General features: G+C 37.8%; 1 protein-coding gene across 4 annotated transcripts in view; it reads left to right on the plus strand.

The window, feature by feature from the left end:
- The first annotated feature begins 2,946 nt into the window (after positions 1-2,946).
- The window catches only part of LOC126292247 (uncharacterized), a 131,012-nt gene continuing 118,867 nt past the window's right edge, over positions 2,947-15,091 (plus strand). For 2 of the 4 annotated variants that reach the window (XM_049986142.1, XM_049986143.1), the window contains exon 1: positions 2,964-3,173. The gene's annotated coding sequence lies outside the window, so the exon portion shown is untranslated. Of the gene's footprint in view, positions 3,174-15,091 lie in introns of all 4 variants that reach the window. The other 2 variants (XM_049986145.1, XM_049986144.1) reach the window with 2 other exon arrangements.

Below are 15,091 nucleotides of genomic sequence, written 5' to 3' on the forward strand. Positions count from 1 at the left end.
AAATGGCATAAAATTGTACTCAAACAAACCGAAGGGTGTGATAACTGTTGTTTTTTTTTAATGTCAGATGGAGCCATGGGAATCTGGGAAAATGTTTTCGTGCAATCAATCACACTAAATATTTTGGCATTGCTAATCGTACTGTTAAAATCAGTCACATTGGGTACTGGGTAGCGGTCGGGAAAAGTGCGGGCATTGAGCGCTCTGTAGTCTCCACATACTCTCCATGAATTGTCTTTTTTACGGACCATGTGAATTGGAGATGCCCATGAACTATCAGACCTACTTACAATACCTGTTTTTAGAAGTCTGTCGAACTCAGCTCGCGCCGCGAGCAGCTTCTCTGGAGGCAGACGCCGCGGGCGGAGGGCAACGGGTTGACCTTGTGTCGTGCTGATGTGGTGTTGAGTATTGTGTCTGCATTACCTGGTTGCGTTGACGGGTTCGGTAAGTTCGGGAAAGTCTTGAAGCAGTTTACGAAAAAGTGATTCCTCCGACAGTGCTCTGATATTGCCTACAGTATACGAATCGTTACGACTGTCGGGTGTCTTCTTGCGTGACGCACACGTGTGGGCCCCGCTTAGTTGCGGGTACAAAATCGTATCACCATATCCCGACGCGGATGACGCGGTAGAGGAGCCGGAAATCTTCGTGCGGAAAGACACGGGCACATCGCCCTGCACTTGAACCGACGCGGAAGACGCAGTAGGCAATATCCCTTCTGTGGGAACTGTCACCAAACCAGGTCGGGCATAAGTCGGTAGTTCCGTAAAAAGTCCGCTCCAATTATAGGACTCGGCACATCAGCAACCACAAAAGTCCATTTTGGATGGAAGTTAGAATTCAGATGTAATTCCAACTGTTTCTCACCATAGGTAGATATTCTGGAATTGTTTGCCGCAGTCAGCACATGTTGCGTTGTTGTCGTGAGTATATCACCTCTCTTTCTTGGATAAACACTGACTTCTGAACCTGTGTCAATCAGAAACTTCTAACCTGAAGAGAGGTCCAACACGAACAATCGGTGTGATTGATTGACTGCAGATACCGTGGCGTTTTCACCTCTTTGAATCACGCTATCACTCGGGCGCCTATGTTGTTGTTGACGAACGTTAGTGCCCTTTAACGCCCGCCTTTTAAGCTTGGGTAACTGCAGGGTTGAATACATTGACGGGCAGTGTTACCGAAGCGTCTGTGGTACCAGCACCATTGATCTGTCAAATCCTGTTGGATAGCATTCCTTCGTCTTTCCCAACTGCGACTTCGTAGCTGCTGGTGGTGTGAAGTTACTTACACGTTGTGTTTTGCCACTTGTGCTGCCAGTTGCTGTATGGTGGGCTCGGTCGATGAGCACTGCTGTTGGGAAGTATTATTGCATGTTCCTGGCTCACCGGCGTTAGATTCCATCACACTACACGTTCTTGGGTCTCTATCCTGGCTGTAGTTTGTATCGGGACACGCAGAAACTTCGGTTAAGGTGTTTGCGATGGCGTCTGCCTTTTTATCTAAGTCTTGCAATGGTAAGTCTGTTTCTGCTGCAATGACGGCATGGATGTTGGCTGGAAGTTTACGAAGCCATATTAGACGTAAACTCTCTTCAGGTAGGAGTTCCGGGCCGGCTAATGTACGTAAGGCTTTGAGTACTTGTGACGGAGTCTTGTCGCCCAAATCTTCGTATGCGAAAATTTTTTGTAGTCGCAAATCTGGTGACAACGTATAATGCTGTATGAGAGCTTCCTTTAGCACAAAGTAATTTCGTTGCGACAAGATTTCTTCTACTTGCTCTATCACTTCTAAATTAAATGTGAAACCACTATATTAAATTTGTCAATGTTGTTAGACACCCAACGCTGCCGAAATATGCATTCAGACCGCGTAAACCAAAGCTGGGGGCGCGTCGGCCAGAACGCGGAAAGCTTAACATTTCCGTGTCGCGCGTAGGTGCTCCCATCTTTTGCGTTAACATCTGTCGTTCCATTTTGTGGCGAATCAAAGGGCGTGGACCGCTATCCTTGGTCGAACAGACTGTAGTCTTCAATCTTGATTTCACTGCCCCATGCTTTTGTCTCTGAATTCACTATTCTCGTCGGTTTATATATTTTCTTTATACTTCTGCTACGATTTTTCGGGGTCACCACTATGGGAGCCTTTATATTTTATGAAGTAACAGCTTTTTCATGAGATGAGAAAACATTTTATTTTTTAAGCACAGATCAAAAACTAACAAGAATAAACAACTCGTAACCAAGCCGACTACGGCAAAGATAAATATCTATCAGCTGCAGCTTTCACCCGCTGTCTTTGGCGCAGTGGATAAATGACGTCGCCACAAATAAAAGCACACTAAGAATGTTTTCCGCAATATGAAGCGATCTCTTTTAAAATCACAGTTATTTGAATGTACAATGATACCACTTACCGGGAACACAGAACTGTTTTATTATCTATGGCTTGAAGTGAAGACATTACTATCTATGAGTACTGTATGACGTCATTGGTCAAACCGGATGGGTTGTATCCCCTGCTTCACTAGACCCCCAGACAATATAGAGGAGATAGCAACTCATTTCCCAAACACAGCACTTCAAAAAATAATATTTTTCACGAAATCAAGAGGATAATGACAACTAATAGCACTACGAAGAAACGCTATTCAAAATACGCACCAAAGACGTCACAGCAACAATCATCGATATGTCATTGGAAATATATCGCTATGGACAAAGCCGGGATGTAGTACATTCTTCTTGACTACAAATAGTGTACTTTTATACTCTGCTTTCCTCCGGCGCGAAATGAAACAACTCGTACATGCTGATGGATATCTGCTTCAAATATGAACCAATCAGAAAAATTATAGGCAATCATCTGTGTATCGCTGGTGAACGATAGCTATTAAAGATATAGGTGCTATCTGTATCGATATCATTATCATATATCGAAAACGTTGCGATTTCGATTGTATTACATTCAGTGTTGTGTGTTTACGTCTGGGTAATTTGGGTTAACATGTTGTGACAACCGTGAAGTTTGTGGTTTATGACAAATTTGATGTATTTGTGTTCGTTATTTGTGTACTTTTGCACAGCATCTCGTTTCATTTCTTTGAAGAAAAGAAAATGGAAGAGAATTTTGACATAACAAGTTTCTCGGAAGTAACATACAACGAAGGCGTAAGTAATATTATTGCTAGCAACTGTAGAACAACTGTTAGCGGAAATGAATTTTCGACTAGACTGTGATATTGAGCCATTCAGAACCCGTGGTACGGGTGACAGATTGATTTGTAGTGTAGCCCGAGGTCTGTGTTATGTTCTGAGGTGATATTTTGGCTAAGAGTTGGCGAAGCCAACAACTGTAAATATCAAATCATAATTCATTGGTCTGTAGCGTAGCTGGATGTTTGTGTTCGCGCCCTATGTAACGCACAATGCCATAGTTAACACAATTTTCGCCATGAAAATTTAACTGCAAGGTAAAATTAGAAATAGGCTAGTGTAATAGGTAATTGACAAACCACTGAGAAGCGTTTTGGTGCACATAATTTATATATATCATACGTAAGCTACGGAAAAATCAAGCGTCGTCCACCACGAAACTTTTAGACAAATTTCTGTCTGTGTAATCATTCGAGAGAAACTGAGATACGTTTAATTTAGAAGTCAAAAATGTTGATAAGTTTCTGTGATATAAATGTTAAAAGCTGTCATTCTACGCCTCCCCCCGCCCTCTCTTACTCCGTTAACAGTAAAGACCAAGAGTTATTTATGAGAATATCCACAGTCTTCCATTGTTTTTCATCTGTGCAAATTGTTGTAGCAAAGGACAGTCTTGTAAATTGTAGGACAGTCTGGTAAACCAAGCATAAAAGCGTTGACATGTACAGTATTTAGATTTATTTTTGAATAGATGTGTGTGAGCTTTACCTTAAATTACTATTCGTTCATTCATCTGATTTTGTGCTGACATCAGATTCTCATGTGTACTGAGATGTTAAACCACATTTGGTTCAACAAAGGAAATTCTGGAATGCAGAGCCGTTTGTTTTCCTATTTGAAAATAATTTTCATTATAGTGTGTCTCTTCACCTGGCAGAACGTACTTATTGCTCTTTTTTCTAACCATAACTGTACTGATGTACTCAGAATTATGACAAATCATCCACAAACATTCATTGATTGGTAACAGCTTTGGTACTTCACTGGCTGTAGAAATAAACATGATCAGCAGGAACTTTGGAATAGTAAATTGACTGGTAGCAGTACTAATTTGTTAAAAAGTCGGAACATTGTGATTTCACTTTCTAAATCTCTTCTTACTGGTGGCAATGGTCTTCCCTCATTGCTCTTCTGACTCCCATCCTTAGGTAGACTCCTTTTGCAGGAACAAGGAAAAGTCATATAGGTTGAAGTTATAGAGAGAGAGAACGCAAGAATTTTGAACTCTACTACAGGTAAATGTCCCGTGCGGCTATTATACTAAGGTATGGGAGCACTGTTGTGTTACATGAGCTGATTTCCTAAGCCTCTGTGTTACTGTTACTGTTTCCGGTAATTGTCATTCTCATCCTAGTAGACTGAGATTTTCAGACAAGATCCTTAGACACACATCCTTTCTTTTGCCGTTGGATTGAAAAACCGTGGTAATCAAACCTGGTTTCAGCAGTTGTGCAGTGCTATTCATGTAGCAAGAGAGCACTGACTTCTTGACAGGAAGTGTTATGCTGCTTGCTAAAAGCAAACTTTTGCTGCAGAATGATGTGAGCCCAAGAAATCCTCTGTTTGTTGATATTACATCCACCTGCCTTCCTGCTTTTCTTTTCCAAGTAACAACCGTTTCAGTTGCTGATTGACGGGGTGTCATGAGTCATGAACAAGTGTGACACTGTGACAGTACCCCTCTGCAACTTTATGGCTAATTTCTAGATCAGAAATGCTGCCAGTCTTAACAGGTCAATAGAAGTGTCCAATTCCACCCGTCTACTTTGACCTACAATGTAATGGTGTGGTGTGTGATGTCATTACGGTGCGGAGTTATTGAGTTGGTTGTGTTTGTAGATGTCATGTTGTTATGTTTGATGGTGCCCTCTTGTCTTTGATGTGGATGTGCTGAGTTTAACTTGTGGTATTTGGTTCATTTGAGTTTTGTTTGTCATCATGTAAACATGGTTTTTGTGTGTGTTTTTGGCATTTTTGTAGGATGTGATTACTGTGATGTCTTGTGTGTGGAAAGAAGTCAATTTTTTTTAATGCCTTTTTGTTAGTTGTGGATGCGACAATGAGTGTATCATTACGTTCTGAGATTGGTGATGATATGATGTCTGTCATACAGTTTCTTTTTTCAATATGTTATGTGTGGCGGTGTAGGCATGCAATTTTTTTTTCCATTGTAAAGTAATTGCGATGTTTTGTGTGTGGGCAATTCCATGTCAAATCAACAAGTGCTACAACCTGACCCTCTCAGATTTTTTTTAAAATTAAGTATACATATATTACTCATAAATCATGACACAAATTAATTTTTTCACATTTTTCTGATGAAAAGTTACCGAATAATGGACCTTCAAAAATTGAAAATATGACAAATTTTTGACCCACGGAACAATGTCTTTTCTTTACAACTCATGTTCTAATTAAGCTAGAACAATAAAATTACTTAATTGGAAAGCTCTTTTAAAGAACTTTTATATGATACCAAACATCATTATAGGGTATTACAAAAAGGTACAGCCAAACTTTCAGGAAACATTCCTCACACACAAATAAAGAAAAGATGTTATGTGGACATGTGTCTGGAAACGCTTAATTTCCATGTTAGAGCTCATTTTAGTTTCTTCCACCTATGCTCAATGGAGCACACTATCATGATTTCATACGGGAAACTCTACCTGTGCTGCTAGAACATGTGCCTTTACAGGTACGACACAACATGTGGTTCATGCACGATGGAGGAGCTCCTGCACATTTCAGTTGACGTGTTCATATGTTTCTCAACAACAGATTCGGTGACTGATGGATTGGTAGAGGTGAAGCAATTCAATGGCCTCTACGCTCTCCTGACCTCAACCCTCTCGACTTTCATTTCTGGGGGCATTTGAAAGCTCTTGCCTACGCAACCCTGGTACCAAATGTAGACTCTTTTCATGCTCATATTGCGGCTGTGATACAATACGCCATTCTCCAGGGCTGCATCAAGGCATCAGGGATTCCATGCGATGGAAGGTGGATGCGCGTATCCTCGCTAACGGAGGACATTTTGAACATTTCCTGTAACAAAGTGTTTGAAGTCACACTGGTACATTCTGTTGCTGTGTGTTTCCATTCCATGGTTAATGTGATTTGAAGAGAAGTAATAAAATGAGCTCTAACATGGAAAGTAAGCGTTTCCAGACACATGTCCATGTAACGTATTTTCTTTCTTTGTGTGTGAGGAATGTTAGCAGAAAGTTTGGCCGTACCTTTTTGTAACACCCTGTATATATATCAAATTGTAAATATATATATATTTGAATGTGCATCTACATATTTTGAAAGTTACGTTAAGGGTGGTGCTTCAAAAATTCGTAAAAGCTAATTTATTTTAGATATTAGGCCTACTTTTCACCAGCTGTATGTTGTTGTAAAATGTGGAAATTAAAAATAACTTATAATTGACAAAAGAACATATGTTTTATGCTTCTGTAATTAATAAATACAAAATGAAAACTCTAAATAAATAAATAAACTCAGAAATATGAATACCTGAGATCAGACCTAAATTCAGTTCGTAATTACTGTTATTTACAAATTGGCGTTCTATTAGTGCACTTCTTCATACTTCGAACTAATCAGCCTGTTGCATACCAACATTTCTGCACTGGATAGCATATATGTTCGCTCTGTAGCAGTTTGAGGGTTCACGATTGCCACTTCTTCCCTACTGCTTATGGAAAGAATGTCTGGATGACACGGAAATGTAAAAGTTGGTGACGGTCCATGTGAATGTAAGAAACTAACTGTGATTTCATACTTCTCCCGGTTGTTAACCACCAGTGTCCATTATAATCACAAGCAACATATCCTTTTATGTCCTTGAACGGTATTGTATCACTGTCAGAAACTGTAACCAGTTTAATTTTACTATCATCAGAGTTTGAATACACTTTTGTTATTATTTTGTTCTTGCTAAAAGGAATAAAAATGTGTAGTTTTTGTGTCCCTACAGTTTTGCAACATTTCTCAAATCTCTCCATAATTTTCATTTTGGTGATCTTTAGTAGCATACTGAAAGTTCATTCCTTCTATGTTATCCTTGGCAAACATATAAAGTTGTTTTGGTGTCATCATTTGATCACTGTATAGCTGTTGCAGACTTGCTCGAGCTGCAAGTTGTTTAACTGTTCCACCAACACCATCACTAGCTAGCTCCCTTCCCTTGCGATGTGGCTGAAAAATGCCATTCAGCTTCAGTTTGGAAATCTTCTTCATGATGGCAGAGGTTGATAAAGTTCTTCCTGTTTTTATAATGAGCTGCTGCTCTATCAAAGGAATAATATATTTTTCTTGGTTTTCTACCGAAGTTAACAGTCAGGAAGCCCATCAAGTACGAATGGAACAAATGCACAGCAACAGTGTTATGTGTTAGGCATTCTGATATGATTACAAGACTTGTGTGCTCGAGTTTGTTCCCATCCTTGTAATAAGCAACAATGGGATGAATCGTTGCTTGCATGTTTATCCAATGATAACCTTGAACTTCGTCCTGGATGACAAAGGAGTAATTCTTAGAAAAGTCACGGATCGTTAAGACCTCGCCTTCTTCAAGTTCATTTCTCAGTCTCTTTTGGAAGGTTGATTGTTGACTAGCAACAAATGAATGTCGTGTAAGCGATTTTAATTTATAAAAAAAAAAAAAAAAAAAAAAAAAAAAAAAAAAAAAAAAAAAAAAAAAAAAAAACAACATTCAATAAAGTTGTCAGATGATTTTATGACTGTTTCTAGAGATGTGTGATCAATGGAAACCCATTGCTGATATGTTATATTATCAATATCATTATTATTCAACAAATCTTGTAAATATGTCTTAAATGTTTCTGGGCCGGGGCAGAATTTACATTCACCAAAATGACAAGCAGGTAATGACGAATTACATGCAACTCTTGCAATGCTGTTTTTGTAAGTTTTTATTGGATTCTCTTCATCCTTTGTCAGCTGAGGAATGTTACATCCAGTCAGCATGAGTTTGAAGTTTTGATGGGTAGTACACACACACACACATTATATGTACCACTACTTCCAGCTAAAACACACTTTTTGGGACGTAGGTCTGCAAACTTCGAAAATCCAATGTGGAGCTGTGGATGGTTATCTTTACAGTTCGTGTAAATTTCTTTCAAATTACTTAAAACTAGCCATTTTTGTACTTGCAGTTTTTCTCCGTTATCTCTCACAAGCACAAAATCTTTTTTCCCAGGTGTTGCCCTGCTTATCTCACCAGAACAATAAAAGTTTCTAACAAAATCAGCAGTTGTTTGATCAAGAGTCTTGCCAGGTTTTGGGTTTGGTGAAAACAAAATTCTCTTGGCCTTCACCAAATCTTTTACTCTTCGATCCATGTAGTTTGTCATGTTAAATTCATCGTGAAGCTCCTTAAGACTCCAGCTTTTAGATAAAATGGTAAGAATTTCCATCTGTTTACTTCGGCATGCACGTGTATGAAATTTATCTTTTAGCTGACTGATCATCTCAGATTCTGCATGATCATGTACCTCTTCTTCTTTTTTTGGAAGGAAGCAATAATACCTTTGTTTCAATTGTTGAAGTTAATTTAATTATTTTTTTCCTTAGGATATTTTGCTTCACACAGTCGTTTCTTCTTAATTGGTGATTCACCAACGGACTGCAAAGAAGCATTCCACCTTTCTAAAAGCTCACTTGCTGCAATGTCTTGTACATCACTATCACATAAAAACTTTCTTGTTTCACCACAGAATACAGTAGATCATCATCATTTTCTGTGCTAGCCGTATCACAAATTTCTACTCGTGCAATTTTTTTACGGCAGTTGTCACACACTTTTTGATTTAAAATGAAGAAAGATTTTGTTGCTATTATCCATTGTGAAACAGGCCGTAAGTTTTTCTTGTGGTTATTGTCGCCCATTTCTTTAAATGGATTACAGCACAAAGCTGAAATTTTAGGCATTTTATATTTCTCAAGTGAACAAACTAATTTAAAAAAAATGTTTTTGAGGTTGAATGCCCCAGCTTTCTATATTCAATACTACACAATATTACTTCTCTATTCTTTCACTTCCTGTAAAAAAAAAAAAAAAAAAATAAATAAATAAATAAATAAATAAAAAATAAAAAAATATGTTAATAGTATGCAAAAATTAACTGGTTGTAGGCATACAAACTTACAGACTCTTGTGAGGTTTGTACAAAAGTACCTTTAAGCTAGATTCAAAACACATTTCAGGGTTAATCACATAATTTCACTACAGCTGCCTCACAACAAAAGAATGTGTGGGACACTTTCAACAATAGGTGAAAATTGCTAACAATATTAACCAGAGATAAAATACTGAATAGATTGCAGATAGTAACACTAAAGAATCATTTTATATATGATCTTTAAAATGAGAGATAGCTTCCTTTTTTTCATGGTTTTACAGCTATTAATAAATAGTTAGCAGTAAGGTTTAATAAGCAGTTATTCGTTTCAAAAGTACAATTTGTGGCCCATGTAACAAAATCTAACACTGTAATATTTACATGTGTAGCAAAATAATAGAAATTCACCTGTCTGACTGTGATTTTGGAGACTCGTGGTAAACATAAAATTGCTTTTGATAGTGATCCCATGCTCATCCACAGTTGAAACTTTCAGAATATGTAGATGTAAAGTGTATCTTTCACATAGCCTATATTTTTTGAGAATTTTAAAAATACATGATGTTTGGTATAATATAAAAGTTCTTCAAAAGAATTTCCAGTGAAGTAAATTTTATTGTTCTAGCTTAATTAGAACATGAGTTATAAAGAGGACAACATTGTTCCGCAAGTCAAAAATTTGTCATTTTCTTCAGTTTTTGAAAGTCCATTACTCGTAACTTTTTATCAGAAAAATGTGAAAAAATTAATTTGTGGTACTGTTTATGACTACTATAGGCATACTTAATTTCATTTAAATCCAAGAGAGTGAGGTGGAAAAGAGAGTTTCATTTGTTGATTTGACGTGGAATGACCCGTGTTGTATATTTTTGTCAGTCAGTTGTGTTTTAATTGATGTCGTGAATGTGGGGTATTTGGATTTTAAGCTGTAGAGGTTTGGATTCCAATTTTTGGAGTTGGAAGTGTTGGTTTTTGGTATTGATAGTATATAGCTTAACCACAGCTATTGATACCAAAAGGGAAATGTCCGATTCCATATTTTGGTGTTGTTGGTGTTTGCTTTTTGACATCAGAAGCTGTGGTTGAGCTAAATAGGTCAAGGGAAATGTCCGATTCCTGTGATTTTTTTGGTGTAGTGGAATGCTGCAATTTAATTTTTTTTCTATATATAGTTTTAGGACCGTGTGGATATATATATACTTTTGTTCCCACCCAAAAACCCCAATTTTCCATAGTTGTCCCCTTAGTTTAATTTTATTTGTGGGGATGAGATGTTATTGTGTCATTTTTATTCTTGTTTGCATTTGTTGGCATGTGTATATAGTGACGTCATTGTTGTCATTTTGTATATGTTGGAAGTAGCCGTTTCTGCCATATTGATGGCATCATGGGTCAAAGCAGACAGATGGAATCGGACACCTCTCACCACTGTACTATTACACCCCCTCCCCCCCCCCCCTCCCCTCAAAAAAAAAAAAAAAAAAAAAAAAAAAAAAATACACACAGGTCAGAAATTTCTTTTCTGCTTAGTTTGATTCTATTCTTCCTCTATCTATCTGCTCATCAGTATTCTCCTGTAGTGCGACAGTTCAGAAGGTTCTCTTCTCTTCTTCTATGAACCGTTTATCATGCACAACTGCCTGACTTCTGTACAAGGTTATGCTCAATACAGATAACTTTGGAAAAGACTTACTAATATTTAAATTTATATTTGATGTTATAAAAGTATCTCTCTTTCAGAAATACTTTTATTGGCCGTTGCATTTTATCTCCTCTCTACTTCGGTCATCATCAGCAATTTTGCTGCACAAACAGCAAAACTCGTCTATATATCTCTGGTGTCTCATTTCATAATCTGATTCCCCCAGGACCACCTGATTTAAATGATGACATTCCATTAACCTTGTTTCACTGTTGTTGATATTCATCTTATAACCACTTTTCAGGACAATACCAATTCTGTTCAACTGCTCTTCCAAGTCCTTTGCCGTGACAATTACAATGTTATTAGGAAACATAAGAGTTTTATTTCTTCACCCTGCATCTTTCTCTCAACAGATTTCTCCTTAGTTTCCTACACTACTTATCTAGTGAACATATTGAGTAATGTTGGGGATACGGTACACCCCTGTCTCACTCCCTCCTTAACTACTGTTTCCATTTCATGTCCTTTGATTCTAATAGCTGCAGTCTGGTTTAAGAAACTGTAAATAGCTTTTTGCTTCCAGTATCTTACTGAAGCTGTCTTCGGGATTTCAAATAATGTATTCCATTCAGTATTATCAAAATTTTTCTGTAAATATGTGAGTGTTGTAAATGTAAATTTGTCCTTCCTTAACCCTTTAACTACTCTGGACTTGTTAACGCGTGCGCCTTTATACCTGTCCCTGTCTGCTCTGAATGTGTGTACGCGACACACGGGCAGGTACAAAGGCACGTGCGTTAACACGTCCAGAGCAGTTAAAGGGTTAACCTATATAATAAGTTAAGTCATAAGCTAGTGAAAGAATAGTTTTAGGTAACCAGTGAGAAGCAAATAAAATGGTAATGTATTTTGGCCATCAAAATTGAAGTCATTCAATGTGCTTCATGGGTTATTTGTGATTTTCTTAAATTCATGTCACCACAGCTTCTACATTTATTTTACTATTTTTTAGCATTAAAGTTGTGAAGTGCAGGTTTGTAATACAGCTGAGGTCTGGGTTAGGATGAAAGGTGGTTGGTTTGGTTGTGAGTTGGTGAAGTCAAGTAATGTGATGTTATAACGAGAAACTTGGCAATGTTTAGGGAATAGAATATGTAGTTATTTAGAAGACATTCAGTGAACACCAATTAAAGATGCTTTACACTTTTTGGTTTGTGATTTTGGGTACCTATCATCTACATGTACATATATACTCTGCAAACCACTGTGAAGTGCATGGCAAAAGGTACGTTCCTTTGTACCAGGTATTAGGGTTTCTTCTCATTCCATTCACCATGTAGTGTGAGAAGAATGATTGTTTGAATGCCTCTATGTGTGCTGTAAATATTCCACTCTCGTCCTCACGATCCCTATATGAGTGATATGTGCCATGTGACTAGAAGAGAGAAATTTTTTAACATTAAATACAAATTGAAGTATTAGGAAGTCTTTACTTTAGGTACTTTTCTGGAGATTGTAAGGTAATTACATCAACAAAAGTAAATGAAGGGCAATAGAATGTAGTCCAGGTAAGTCAGGCAATGTTGTGGGAATTAAATTAGGAAGTGAGATACTGAATGTAATTATTGAGTTTTACTATTTGGTTGCAAAACAGCTAATGATGACCGATAGTAACAAGAAAACATTTCAGAGAAAGAGAGTTTTTTTTTATACAGAAATAAAATTAAATGCTAGGAATTTTTTTCTGAAAAGTTTTTCACAAAGTGGAGCAGTGATGACAAATAGTTCTAGTAAGAAGCGATAGAAGTGGTGCTACAGAAGAATGTCAAAGATAAGATGGGTAGCGTGAATTACTAATGAAAAGGTACTGAATCAAATTGGGGAGAAGAAAACTGGTACAGCTTGACTAATATAAGTGATTGGTCGATAGGCTCATTCCGTGGCAGCGAGGAATTGTCAGGTTGCCAGGAGGAGACCAAGTATGCATGCTCAAATGGCTGAGGGTGTCAGCTGTTATGCAGAGAGGAATAGGCTTGCATGTTATAGAATAACATGGAGAGCTGCATGAAGCCATTCTTCAGACTGATGACTGGATCATCATAATTATCATCAACAAAATACCAAAATCTAATTTAGTTGGCATAATGATTATTTTATGTTAACAATTGACAGATGTGAAAATTACCGAACAATCAGTTTAATAAGCCACAGCTGCAAAATACTAACACGAATTCTTTACAGACGAATGGAAAAACTAGTAGAAGCCGACCTCGGGGAAGATCAGTTTGGATTCCGTAGAAACACTGGAACATGTGAGGCAATACTGACCTTAAGACTTATCTTAGAAGAAAGATTAAGGAAAGGCAATCTTACGTTTCTAGCATTTGTAGACTTAGAGAAAGCTTTTGACAATGTTGACTGGAATACTCTCTTTCAAATTCTAAAGGTGGCAGGGGTAAAGCACAGGGAGCGAAAGGCTATTTACAATTAGTACAGAAACCAGATGGCAGTCATAAGAGTCGAGGGACATGAAAGGGAAGCAGTGGTCGGGAAGGGAGTAAGACAGGGTTGTAGCCTCTCCCCGATGTTATTCAATCTGTATATTGAGCAAGCAGTAAAGGAAACAAAAGAAAAATTCGGAGTAGGTATTAAAATCCATGGAGAAGAAATAAAAACTTTGAGGTTTGCCGATGACATTGTAATTCTGTCAGAGACAGCAAAGGACTTGTAAGAGCAGTTGAATGGAATGGACAGTGTCTTGAAAGGAGGATATAAGATGAACATCAACAAAAGCAAATCGAGGATAATGGAATGTAGTCGAATTAAGTCGGATGATGCTGAGGGAATTAGATTAGGAAATGAGACACTTAAAGTAGTAAAGGAGTTTTGCTATTTGGGGAGCAAAATAACTGATGATGGTCGAAGTAGAGAGGATATAAAATGTAGACTGGCAATGGCAAGGAAAGTGTTTATGAAGAAGAGAAATTTGTTAACATCGAGTATAGATTTAAGTGTCAGGAAGTCATTTCTGAAAGTATTTGTATGGAGTGTAGCCATGTATGGAAGTGAAACATGGACGATAAATAGTTTGGACAAGATGAGAATAGAAGCTTTCGAAATGTGGTGCTACAGAAGAATGCTGAAGATTAGATAGGTAGATCACATAACTAATGAGGAGGTATTGAATAGGATTGGGGAGAAGAGAAGTTTGTGGCACAACTTGACCAGAAGAAGGGATCGATTGGTAGGTTCTGAGGCATCAAGGGATCACCAATTTAGTATTGGAGGGCAGTGTGGAGGGTAAAAATCATAGAGGGAGACCAAGAGATGAATACACTAAGCAGATTCAGAAGGATGTAGGTTGCAGTAGGTACTGGGAGATGAAGAAGCTTGCACAGGATAGAGTAGCATAGAGAGCTGCATCAAACCAGTCTCAGGACTGAAGACCACAACAACAACAACATGTTAACAATTTCTATTTCCGGAATAGTAGACTTCAGATTTTGTCAGAATTTGATGCAGCTGCTTCTGCTCATTGTAGTGACCATACTGTCTGTCAAGTACTGTGTTATTGCTTACCTGCAACTAGCTGCAGTACCCACGCCACTTTCTCTCCTCATCTTGCATTCATTTTACCCCTTGCAGTGAGTGGTGGTAGTGACTTTGCTCCCCTAAACATATATGTACAGCACTGTCATTGGCATAGTCTCTTATAAACTTTCTGAACTACGTGAATATTGAGTGTCAGGGATATTTGTCTCCAAAAACTGGAGACATTTATTCAGATCACAATTTCGCTATCCACTTGAAATGAAATTTCTACTACAAAACTGCTCCTCATTCATCTTACTCCTAGTGTCTCATGGCATCAGTAACTCAACGTCTGTTGTACAGTTATAAAAGGAGGTCCAGCTGTGGGCTAACTTTAAACTTTGGGAGGGGTAAAAAAACCACAGCTTTCATAAATGCCCACCCCCTCTCCCACCCCTCATTAATGTAGTATATCAGCAAGTAACAATAAATAGCAGAGAAAATTCTGAGTTCTTGTGTTGATGAAAACTTAAACCAGAAAA

The sequence above is a fragment of the Schistocerca gregaria genome, chromosome 9 (assembly GCF_023897955.1).
Source record: "Schistocerca gregaria isolate iqSchGreg1 chromosome 9, iqSchGreg1.2, whole genome shotgun sequence".
Lineage (NCBI taxonomy): Eukaryota > Metazoa > Arthropoda > Insecta > Orthoptera > Acrididae > Schistocerca > Schistocerca gregaria.